The 13,222-nt window shown below is 46.5% G+C and overlaps 1 protein-coding gene across 4 annotated transcripts in view; it reads right to left on the bottom strand.

Moving 5' to 3' along the window:
* Rbp (RIM-binding protein) overlaps positions 1 to 4,114 on the bottom strand; it is a 410,709-nt gene extending 406,595 nt beyond the window's left edge. For 2 of the 4 annotated variants that reach the window (XM_055063294.2, XM_055063288.1), the window contains exon 1: positions 3,489 to 4,114. The gene's annotated coding sequence lies outside the window, so the exon portion shown is untranslated. The remainder of the gene's footprint in view (positions 1 to 3,488) is intronic. The other 2 variants (XM_055063302.2, XM_050169575.3) reach the window with 2 other exon arrangements.
* Between the last annotated feature and the right edge of the window lie 9,108 nt (positions 4,115 to 13,222).

The following is a 13,222-nucleotide window of genomic DNA, read 5'->3' as shown; positions in this document are numbered from 1 at the left end:
TTGGCGACTTTTTGTGGCAAGTAAACATGACTACAGCTGCAACATGTCCCACGAAAACTGCATGAAATAACCTTTATTAGCTGCCACTGTCAAACTCTCTTGGGTGATATCTAAGTTAGCGCCACGGCAGAATTATTACACAGCTTTCAACTACGTCGCTTTGTCATCGTAGATCGAGTACAAATCTCGCTATCATGTACAATAAACGTATTGTAGTCATATATATATATATATATATATATATATATATATATATATATATATATACTATTAAAATAGTACTATATATAGAATATAGTACTATTTTGTATTCTGTGTAATATCGCCTGTTTACATGCTCATCACAGTCTACATCAGGGCCGCTTGTGAGTGTTTATGACTTTGTTTACAAACTCATTGTAGTGCGACTTGCCTTGGCCTTTTATATTTATATGTTCGTGGGCGTATAGGACTGTGTTCTGCGTATTTCTGGCCCTATGACGTGGTTTTGTTCGCATATTTTTCTTGCTATACACACACACACACACACACACACACACACACACACACACACACACACACACACACACACACACACACACACACACACACACACACACAACACACACACACACACACACACACACACACACATATATATATATATATATATATATATATATATATATATATATATATATTGTTTCTGCTATGCGAATAGGAGTACCCGTCACCATTATAGGGTGACTACATCTTTCTTTTATTTTCATTTGAATAAAGAAAAAAAAATATGTGTGCACTCCATCACCTCAACAAAGAAGATTAACTGCGTATACTTTCCGCAAACTGTCTTAAGTATATCTCTAGTGGGTCGACAGCATGGCTGCTGCAGGAGTCCAAGCTAGTCTGAATGTAATCGAATACGAATATTCGAGGAAAGCGACCTTCGCATATTGAATCGAATACTATATATTATCTCATTTCTAAGAAAGGTATAAAGACTGCCTGGAGGACTCTTGGTTTTAAAAAAAACATCGCTTATTTGCATATCTGTTTACCAGAATTTTCGGCGCAACAAAAGAAGAGGGACGATAAAAAGCAACCTAAACAGGCGCGTTTGTCTACGCTGCTTATGTCGTACCTAGTCATTTCTGCGCCACAGTTATGGTAAATAATCACGCACCGACTAGCCCAGTAAAGTGTTTCGTTGAAGTAATTTTCATCGTTTGATACATACATGTAATGCCAGTCACAACTAAGCGTTCAGTCAGCTTGCAAATGACGAACTGCTTTCAGCTTTCTGGTACAACATCGGCCTGCATCTAACAAGAGGATAGCACACCAACAGACGCACGCGAACTGTTGTGGTCATCGAAGAAGGTTGGCTTATAATACTACAGCACCGCCGATTGCTTAAACGGGATGAAAACACGGTGAGAATGGGAAAATAATTATTTGCTCTGCCTAAATTGAGACAGTAAGTCCTATAGGCTGCCTATAAGCCAGTCAATCTTATAGAATGTGCGGCGTACCTAAATTATTCGGTTGATGTTACCTGACTCGCTCATATGGGGAGGAGCTGCAGAGGCGAATTCACAAAGCTCTTCGTTCGTAATTGATCTTTGCTATCGGCTGGCAGCCTTCGCTAATAAAACGCCCAGCATTAAGGACTGTCTGGAATGCGCCGTTACGACAATTCTAGCGTGCGAAATTTCTGCGAATACGGGCTCTGGTGCATTTGTGCAGCAACCGCGGATCTCTTTAAGCAGAATTGCTCGAAACAGTCCCTACTTGCAACCACCTTTCTTCAACGATAGTACGGCGGCTAGCTGGGCGAGTCGGTAGATCTGCGTCACTATAACTTACAGCGCACACAGACAAGGACGAGAGGTGAGGCTCCAATAAAGCGCTCTTACGCCGCATATTCGAGCGGAAACGAATATTCGGCAATTTCGAACAGAGAGTTCTCGAATCATACACGAATCGAACAGTCACAACTATTCAATTCGTATTCGACATTTTGGATATCCCATAATTAATTTCAGTGCCGCTTCAGCGTTGCAATTCACCAACTGCTCACCTTTGTACGTATAAATTGCCAGCAGGATAAACTTGGTTAATACGAATTATCGGATAAACTGGACAATTCAGAGACGTCTACTTAACTATTACCGCTTTAGGGCGCAGTTCGCCAACTTCTCACCTTTGAACGCATACATTGCCTCTGTTAATACGAATAATTGGATAAACCGCACAGTCCAGAGAGGCTTACCTAATTCTTATCGCTTTAGCGAGCGTCCGTAAACATAAACTTCACACAGCATGAACAGATTTCCAAGACGCCTTCATGCTCGTTCTAAAGCGGATCTTGTATATTTAAGTTGTCCTATTTCCATATATTTCACCGCATTCGCAATGCCCAGATTCACCATTTTTTACATCAGTATTTTACCGCATTTTCCGCATCTTGTTACTCCGCTGTTGAAACTTCGTTTGGGCTGTGCTGAATCATTTGGAAACGCACACATATTTATCAGCGTGTTCCGACTGTGCCTACATAAATGAGTGTGAGAGAATAAAAGAATGTGATGGAGCTTGTCGAAAGGATGATAAAAAATATGCGTCATGAAAATTTTATTGAGAACGATGGCGCAATGCGCAGATTGAGAGGTAAATGTCAGATAAAGCAGACGACATCGCGGTAATAACCGCTCGCTTTTATTAGATTATCAAATCCACAGCTGGGATTTTAACGAAAGCAGTCAGAAGTTTCAGCGAAAAAGCAACATTTGCTGTGACTCACACGGATATTACTGTAGTCAGCGTTGCCAGCAACATCCTCTTCATAGCTAATGAACGTTCTATGTAAAAAGCCACTTAATTAGAAGGCTACATCTGTACGTTTGCTCGTGTTCTAGCACGCTTATTTCAACAGAATGATAGCGATGGTAACGTATATCTATTTCATTATAGCAGGCGAAACGTCCGAGTATAATATCTGAGGTCAGTTAAGTGGCATAAGCACTCAGATGTGGTCAAATATTTAGCATATGCTAGCACGTAATTTCTGTCACGTCGGGATTTTATACAGTATTCTGACAGACATCCGAATCAGAACACGAAAGGCTTGAAAGTGGGCGTCGGCTAGTATTTCTGTTTTTATACACGTCTTCCTTGTGCAACAAATTCTGGCGAGTCCAGAAGCCTTTACGCGCTGGAATTGCTCGCTACTTTCGCCTGTCTATCGCCTTGAAATTGCGCAGTTCGCTTTGGCGGTTGTTTACAAATATGTGTGCCATTTTACTGGTCAGTGTGCCCGCTTTAGCCAGAAAAGCTCTGAATATTTGTGCAAAACCGCCGCGGTCGCATGTGCTCTGTCGCCACCAACAAACAAATCGGAATTAACGCGCGCGGACGATTTATTAAGCCAGAACCCAAAGCATGACCGCGGAAATACTTGCAAAGCATGCGTAGATGGAATACGAATGTGGCGCTACTACTATACTCACCGTCAGCGGCCGAAACCGCCGGACACAGGTGTTACGGCCACGGCTCGACGACGTAGCACGCGTCGCGCGCTCCGGCAGCAGGTGAACAACATCCACGCCACGGGTAACGCATCACCACACACACGCACACACACACCTCTTTGCACCGCTCGCCGCCGCACCACCAGAGAGAAGCACAAAACGGGCCTCACGGGACGCGAAAAAATCGCGCACCGACCATACGCGCGACGAGCATCAGCACATGGATGGCCGGTGGCACGCACGCTGCACAAACACACACCGGCAACCGCAGTATGTACGCCGAGATCGCGTCACTCACTCGCTTACAGACGGACAGCCGCGCCGCCTCCCGAGCAACTCGGCATCTTCTCTGGTTAGAAAGCAACACAGTCGTCCCCGTGGTCTGTCAGAAGCCGGCCGAAGGTGGTTGGTGTTTCGATGTCGCGTACGTTCCGTCATGCGTTGCCACGGCGCGCACCGCGAGCAGAAGTCGTTTCTCGCTTCGCGAGAGCGACCAAGAGCCGCACCATAACAATAACCGCACGACCACGCGCTGTATATCGGCGGCTGGCCGAACAAGCAGACGCGGCAGCAGCTAGCAGCCGGCGGCGGCACGCTGTGCGTCGTCTGCACGGCCTGACCCGAGCGCGTCGTTGGCCGCCCATTGGTCACCGAACCGCTGAGGAGGAACGCGAGGAAGAGTAAGAGACGGAACCGGAGGAGTTAGAGGGTTTAGGAGAGGAGAGGCTGAGTTTCCAGCAGAAAGAAGAGTGCGCGAGGCAGAGAGTAGCAGAGAGCTTAAAGAGAATACGCGGTGGTTGCCAGACGGCGCATGTTCTCCCGCCGGTTTTGTTCTTACCTTTTCCGGACGCGCGCTATTTCGTTTCGCGTTGCCTGTTGCGAAGCGTTTTCGCGCCGCCTCGGCTCAGCAGCTGACAGGTTTCGAGGCGTTCGCTTGTCTGTTTCTTGCCAGCACCGTTCGCTGCTTTATCCCTTTGTTTTCGACGCGGAAGCGGAGAAAATTGCCCCAACGTATGATTCGCGAAAAGTAGCACGTACGCGCATCCGTGTGCGAAGGTAAGAGATTCGCGCCTCTAGTTCGGAACCCAATATTTGCTTCAACTAGCAAAACTGCGCTAATCCCCTCTCCTCTGGAGTCTACACACCACATCACTAATAGCACTGCAACGGGGACAACCAAGAACAGTCAACGTAAAGATGGCAGTTGCAAGGTCGTGAATTTGGCTCTCGACATGGGCGTATACTGTGTATACTGTTAGGGCACTGATTCTGGGTTCGTGGTTTGCGTCCCTCAGAGGGCCTCTTGCCGTTGCATTAAGCTGACTAAATGGACCCACGCCGTCGTCCGTATCTGTCGCCGAGTTGCTAGCTGGTCAGGAGACGAGGTCGGTAGGTTGAAGGAAACTGGTTTACTTCAAATATTTACGACTGCCTTCATGGTTATAGTAGCACACTATAACAGCAGTCTAGATACATGACTGAGTCGACGCGCACAACATGTCTGCGCACTTTACATATCGGAGCAAATTCGAGGCACACTGAAGTCTTTTTTTTTATGTGATTATTCTCCGTATATCCCTAGACGAGAGAAATCGATCAGCTTTTCCCGGCCAGTCAGAGGCGTCAACTGGTCAACACCTCGCCGGACTCCGCCCCTGATGTTGAGCCTTCACACCCGCATATGACGTCATCACGAGGCAATCGGGGGAGGAGGAGTCGACGTCGTTTTCGCGGACGTGGCCGAACATTCGCTCCTTGCAGCAATTAGCTGGCTCTACGTAACGGTCAGTTTGGGCTGCTAACAGCGATTGAAGTTTCACAGGAACATCGCCAGGTAACAGCCGCTTGGCAAACGTGTATAGCCTTCGGCAGGCGAGTCGCTGACAGCGACGTCGAGTTGCTTGGACAGAGGCTCTTGACGGCTTGGCAAAGCTCACGCACTGTCCAGTTGGAATGCTAAGCTTGCCAGCAGTCCCACGATCCCTGCGTCCCATCTAACAATACCAAGCTGGAGGTTAGATAAAGGCAGAAAAATTGACATCGGTTCGGTTGGTGTTGCCATCCGCTAGAACGTAGCCGGATGCAAAAAAATGGCACTTCCTGCTCTATAGGCACCGAAGCCTGGACCATGGCGCCTAACCAGTGCAGTTACTCGACCAACTGAGCTCAGTAGCCGTTGTCGACGTGATGTATAATTAGTTCAGAACTTCTGGTTCATCGTGCAGCTTCGTGCTACGTTCAGAAGGAAGCCCAACATTCCTTTATGCAATAGTGCACACGAGCACAGTGATAAATAGGTGTTCCGCGATACATTCGAACGCTTTTGTTAAAGTAGTGCTTGGGGCCTCGGAAATCGTTCGTGATACAGGTCACTTCGTTGTAAAGGCTGCGCACCACACAGCTCACGGTACAACCGGGACAGAATTACTATTTCGTTATGCAGGTCATTTCGTTGTAGAGGCATTCGTTGTAAAAGCGTTTGACTATGCAAGGTAGGATTAAGGTTAGAGCAAGAGGTGGCAGCGTTCTTCAGTAGAAGGAATAGGCATGGCGCGTGACGTGACACGTTTGTCTTGCACGTAAAAAAAGAAGGAAGCTGCGTCGCAATCCTTCCTCAATCGATTCCTGTTGATGGTTAAAAGCATCACGCAAGCCCCCTTTAATCGCCTTTAGCTGCCCATCGGCGTATATGCTTCTTCATACTTCTTCAAACCATGTGCCATGGCAGTTTCCTTTTTTCTTGTCTAAACGGGCCCGTTTTGCTATTCTAATATATGGCCGTCCCAATTTCTACCCCAAGCTGTCTAAGCATTCGCAACTCGCTAAAAACGAGAGCGTCGAGGGAGTGGTGGAGAAAGTTTCACGTTTACGCTCGCAGCATTCACGCTTGTCCGTTTCTGCGAAGTTTCGACGCGCTCAATATCGCGCGTTAATGAGCTCTTACTCCCACTTCATCCAGTAGAGCAGTGCCACTGCTCAACTGAAGTGGTGACTGAACATCATTAAAGCTCTTCTGCGATCCTTACGAAGAGGATCGCAGAGGATGTTTTGCGATCGAAGAGGATGTTTTGCGTGCAGTTTTGCACTGTGCTAAACCTCCCGTGAGGTGTTGCGAAAATGCCTGTGAACGTTAGAAGACTGTTTTCTACGGTTACAGTCCAGGCTATGCGGACAGTCACATATCTGTTCTTTTAAATGCGAATCATATTTTGGCCAGCATTTGCCACTTTGACAGTATCTACTATCTAGCCGCCTACGGCTTGCTGCTTTCATGGTCGTCTTCTTTATGTCGTTTCCGTTACTTGGTACGTACCAAAATTGGCCTAGTATGACAAAAGTGTATGACGAACATAAATGATCGGTCATGACATGAATATAATGACATGTGTGTCATGTAGTTCGTGAAACAGCCGCCTACGTCTTAGTGCCGTCATGGTCGTTTCGCTAACTTGGAATGTACCACAAATGGCACAGTATGACAAGAGTGTACGACTAACATTAATGATAGGCCATGACATGAATGTCATTACGTGTGTGTCATGCAGGTCATGAAAGGGCCGCCTACGTCTTGGTGCTTTCGGTAACTCGGTATGCGTACCAAAATTGGCATAATATGACAAGAGTGCATGACGAACAAAAATAATAAGTCATGACATGCGTGTCATGTAGGTCATGAAACAGCCGCCTACGTCTTGGTGCTCTCATGGTCGAAATTCGTTAACTTGGTAGGCTCCCCGCACACTGCTTCGCATAACATCGATCTCCACAAGGTGTGGCATCTGCCGGCTTTTTCTTACTTTTTCATTTTTAATTGCATTTTATTGCCGCGCGCTTGGTAGCGAAGAGCTAAATGGCTGAAAGGCCTCATTTCGCCTATCATCATCATACCAGTCAACAATGGGCAGAAACTGGTGACATACTGTATTTCTGCCTACTTCTCAAATAAATAAATAAATAAATAAATAACTAAATAAATAAATAAATAAATAAAAGAACCGCCGGTCAGCCAGGCGAAACACTAGGGTTTACGTACGGGCCAGTTTTGATTGCTCGCACGGCAAAACTTCCGCACCGAATTCGACCTCTCCCTTCTTCCGTACCCTGTAAGAAAACACCTTTACAATAACAAATAAATAAATAAATAAATAAATAAATAAATAAATAAATAAATAAATAAATAAATAACTCTGCACTTCTGTGGGCCTCAGAGTGGAAACTGGAATTGACTGATTGCGAAATTACGGCTTGCCAAGCGACTTAACGATCGACTCTCATACAACGTTGTCGATCTTTACGTCCATGAAAAATACAAACCGGCACTAAGTTTGCTATGACATCCACCTTCACAGAGTGAAATGGCTCATGATCAGTTTTGTAGTTGTTTCTGTGTTCATCGATTACATTTCGTTTTCCTGACAACTACAGCGTTGCTATGTGTGTTTCATTTATGTACTAATGTGTATAGAACATTCCGGCACGGCCTGCTGACCTTATGACTCTCCCCTACAATATATATATATATATATATATATATATATATATATATATATATATATATATATATAATGATTGCATTTTAATCGCTTTCATATTAAATAAAGTTGTGTAGGAACATTACTGCACAGTTGTAACTACTCTAGTCTAGACGCGTCATTGCCTTTAACGCAGAAGTACTTTCAGTAACGCTTTCGGAGAGGAGACAAATAGACATAATTTTTAACTAACACATAGTCCGCGTCGTTTCTGATGAAGGTTAGAGGTTGAAGTCGAGGCCCGTACACGAACGCGGACAGGGTTCATCCCTGTAAACAAGCGTGGTTCTGTGCAGCAACGAAAATGGCCTTCGATTGGTATACACTCTATTTCACTACTTTATACTACACTGTCGTCCAGTGACGCTCTGCAAATGGTCAAGTCATATCCTATTCCCCAAAGCTTGCTCCATCGAATAGCATCGCGTAGCCATTTCTTTATATTGCGTGAAACGACCACGTAGGTATAAGCAATAACCGCGCGCGCTCCAGCATAGCTCGATCAGCCGTCTCGCCAAGTTTCGCCAATACTCGCGCGCATATAGACAGAGACCGACAGGGTGATGCCAGAAGACCACGTGGTCACGCGTCTTGCCGTACACTGAGAGCCATTCAAAAATGTATAAAGTGTTCTACAGCTGAAGAGCATCGTTGGGTCATTTCACCCAACCTAGCAATCCCGCCTTCGCCACCTTCAGTCCCTTCACTGAACGTATCGCGCAAGCGAAACAAATAAAAGAAAGAAAATGGCGAACGAAAGTCGTAAGCAAATCGTCGGCGTGACTAACCACTTGAAACACAACCCCCACCAGCGGCTGCGATCAGTCTCCCATTCGAATCGCGATCGGCCAAGCAAGCCTCCACCTCGTCTCGACTCTCTTTGTTTGTACGAAAACCGGCTCTGTCCGAAACGACCGGGCGAAAGTTATACAAAAGCCACCGATTAAGATCAGAGATCAAAAATAAAAGAAGAAGAAGAAAGGGCAGGAACCGGTGGCTTATATAGAGCGAGAGACAGCACAAGATGCGCTCAGCAGAGCTCAAAACGAGTCCTTTGTCTTTCCGTTCCGCTGCTACGGTCCAGCACCCCGGGAGTCGACATTGACCCCTTATTCGCTTTGCGCAGTCGCCTTTGCTACGGAAACGTCAGAAGAGGTGAAAAAAAGAGACGCCCACATAATGGCTGTAATCCCGGAGGCCAGTCCCCATCCACCATCACACCATGTTCTTCCGTGGCAGAGCTGCCATCGCTCTTCAAATGGACAGCGCGAACAGTGGCGTGTAGTTACATTGGCTGCGTTCTCCCTTCGCTCCTAGATGCTTCAACTTCGACGAGAGATAAAAATAACGACGAGGCAGCGAAAGAATGATGCCTGGAGGACGGAAAAGGAGACCAGACTCGCAGAAGACAAACACACTTTGGGGTTTTCTCCTTTTTCTTTCTCTTTTTTTTGCTTTGAGCGTTCATCCAGGAGTTCGAAAAGACGTTCCATCCGTCGTGTATGTGTGTCTGTACGCTCATTTTTCGTCACAATGATTTGAAACGAGCGATATCGCAGCACGGTTCCGCTGCAGTCGCGAGCTATGAACGGCCGAAACGGGTGAGAGAATGTAACGTATTTCGGGCCTTTCGAATGGTCAGACGGGTTCACGAAAATGCAGCTTCCACAGTTTAGCCGTTTTCTGACCTCGACGGTTGATCCGAAATCAAATGCGCGTCTCCGGAGATCTTATTGCGACCTCTGCTATAGTTCACATTTCAGAACACGAGCTCTCAGGCGAAGCGCAAGGAAAAGAAGGGCGAACATAATAGCTCTGACTAACAACCGTACAAGCTTGTTGTTCCTTGCATTGAAATTTTAACAGCGTAGCTGTTCCAAGTCGAGCCTACGCCGTCCGTTGTCCAGTGTCACGCAAGGGGGCAGGGCGTGCGTCGGGGGAAGGAGAGGGGTATAGGAGCCGGGGTTTCGCCGGTGCGCGCCCTTTCGCTCCACGGATTCCGCTCGGCGCGACCGGCAGCGGGAGCTCGCAAGAGTGCGGCAGTGCCGAAGTCGCGTAAATCCCGAGCTTCGAGAGCGAGAAGCGCAAGCCAAGCGCCAGCAGAGGCAAGTTAACCCCCAACTTCGAAAGTAGGATGCCGTGCAGAGACGTCGACGCAGAGAGACTCCTCCCACATGGAGGGTGCCGACGGACGGTTCAAGAGAGAATTCCTCGACCGTGAGTGCGGCCACAGCTGCAAGGTGTGTGTCAGACTGTGGCTTGTTCACGACCTCACCCAACCGAAGAGCGTGCGCAACCCGGAACCGAAGCTCGGATCTAGCAAAACGACGAGACAACGAGACAAAAAGACTTTCATGAAAATCGCGCTAGACACGAGTTCAAGCTTGAGAAAACGACCACCAGCTTCGCTGTTTTGACAGCTTTACCTGCGTGGAACTGGCTTTACTTTTACTGCCGCAATAATTCGTTTTAAAAAAGCGAAGAAAGAGGAAAAAATGTTAAAGGGGATCGGAAACATGCGCACGGCAGAACTATCGCGACAGATACAAGATATATGTTATTGCGATAGCGATTATACGGACACTCCAGGCGAACTGTCACCGTCGGCGTCGCCGTGCGGCTCCCAATATACTTAGGTATATGCATGCCGTATGTTTATAGATGCCGCGTATATGGCGTGTATGAATGCTATATACTATTCAACCACCAAGTTTGCTCAAACCAGGTCTTCCGTTCTTGATTAGATTTTTCCTCCGAAATTTTTTTTGAAAATGACGGCCCGCGAAACAAAAGTCATGAAACATAACATTCACTGCGCACGGCCTGTTTCATAACTCTTATTTGACTATTAAATATTAAATGTGCAAAGCATTATCACGGCTCAAAATGACGGTGGTGTAACTTGGCTGGCGCGGCTCTTTACGGGCAGCGTAGTGGTGCCCGTGCGATGCCATTATAGGCCATACACGGGGTGGTAAAGCTTTGCCATTTGTTGGGCGTGTTGGTAAACTGACTTGGAAAGCATATTTAGCGCCACCGAAGAAGGGAGATGACAGCGATAGCACATTGTGGTGTCGTCTCCCTTCTGTCCTTGTTCGCTGGCGTTATATATGCTTTCCAAGTGGTAAAGCTTTTAATTGTGCCAGAACTGTTGGCGCAACCACGTATGTCGCGCCCTCGTTAGTTGAACCCCCGCATAGTTATAACACTGTCCGAGTAGTTCAATTAAGCGTGACGCTAAACCGTTGCTATCGCAGTCAGTGCTTCACGTTTCGCGTGAAGTTGCTAATTTTTTTTTTCACACGATGTAAATGTTTGATGCAGGCACAACCATTCGGCGCCAGTATAGCAGATGTTCTTTTGTTGTTTGATTTAGCTGCACAATTTTTTTTTAATCACCCAGTGCAGATAGCACGATTTTAACACTTCAAGTAACTTACAGCGAGGCGGACATTACTTCTGCGAGAAATCAAAATGCTTAATTAAATAGTTAATCCAGTTGCACTAATTACCATTCTAATTAAGTTCCGGCACATATTCCAACTTACGAATTGTAGCCGGTGAGCTCGCAGGGCGTATCCACTTCGAATGAATTCTCAGGAAACGGATCAGTTTCGAAATATTCATTTTCGATGTGTGCGACGGAATACCTTGGCGTTACAGGTTACAGGTACGTTTATGCTACAATGCATAAAAGCGCGTTTCTCTTTAAAAAGTAAGCGGAACGGCAGAAAATTTTTTAGCGCAAGTTTGACAGCTCATATCCGGAAAGTGGCGCCATCCTCTTAATTCGTTCCAAGTCGATATGACTCCCAAACTCACTCGCTACAATTCGTTAATTGCGATGTGTGCCCCAAGTTAATCAGTAAAAAGATATTTGATGAAATTTTGCTAATTAGTTAACTCGTGAAAGTCATGTCCGCCTCATCGAGTAATTTAGTTCAAGAGTTAGAATCGCGCTATCTGTAGGCGAATTTTAAAAATCTGGTGCCGCACAAAAAGAAAAAAAAAAAGGTCACCATATATAACTGTAATACGGTGGCTTTACATGAAAACTAGAGGAATGACATACGCTAAACATGGTGCAAGTTGTCATTATATATACGAGACACGTGGTGGAGCCCAATTTCACGGAGAGAGCTGGTGCACTACGTCGCGTTTAGGTGTCCCTATGTGCACGCCCACTTGACGTTGGAACGGCGCGCGACAGCACTATAGGTAGGAAAGGCGGAGGCACAGAGCTGCGTCTTCACTGTAAACTGTACTGCGTGCGCTACTTGAATTGAAATGTGAGCTTTTCTTTTTGTGTTCGCTCGGATTCAGTGATGCGTTCTGTACATCTAGGATTCGATTTCGTTTCAGCAGATTTCAAAGTCTACGTTGTGCACGGTGTGCTTCAATCTGTTGTCTTTCCTTTCTCCACGCTGCTTTTGCACAGCCCGCTTCCAGGCGATAGCTTTTGCGAATCCTGAAATACCGACTGAAAAAAAAAAAAAAGAAAGAAAACACTGGTAGAGCGCTCGATGAGTCGCACCAACATCGTTGACGTCGATCAGTGCTTCTGGAAGGACCACCATCGACCACCGCAGGGCACCCTGCGTCGCATTTCTACACAAGAGCGACTTGGCGTTGGCTATTAGAAGGTGCCAAAAAGTGAGACGACCTTTGGAATCCCGCGTGACAGAGTACGTGCACGAGGAAGTGAAGGAACTCGAGAACCGAGAAGCCAGCAGCTGGCAGAATATTTTATAACGATGTGCGAGGTTCGTTAACCCCAACAGCCAGAGCCACGTACGTACACGTTCTCCTTGGTAAATTTGCACTGCGTGCTAAATGTTACCGCTTGTAATGAACAATCGAAGCCTCGGTTTGCGAAGCCGCGTTTGGTACTCCAAAGAAATGAGAGGGCTTATGGGAAACGTTGCACCGGAAGAAACTGGATTAATTTTGCCGACCTGGAGTCGCTCCCAAAGCATCTCTACGATGACCTGTGGATCATGCGGCCCGCGCCGCAGGGCGGGCAGTATATACTGCAGGGTCAATTTCGAGTGGCACAAAATTAGTCCGCCATAGTTAGTCGATAAAAATCCAGTGTGTCAGAAAAGATTAGCCTCTGTCAAAAAAAATAAAAATAAAGTAAAGCCAGTTCCAGGCAGTGAAAGCTGTCAAAACAGCGAAGCT

The sequence above is a fragment of the Dermacentor andersoni genome, chromosome 3 (genome assembly GCF_023375885.2).
Source record: "Dermacentor andersoni chromosome 3, qqDerAnde1_hic_scaffold, whole genome shotgun sequence".
In the NCBI taxonomy this organism is placed as follows: Eukaryota; Metazoa; Arthropoda; class Arachnida; order Ixodida; family Ixodidae; genus Dermacentor; species Dermacentor andersoni.
The sequence above is the reverse complement of the archived record's forward strand: the minus strand, read 5'-3'. Positions and strand labels throughout refer to the sequence as shown.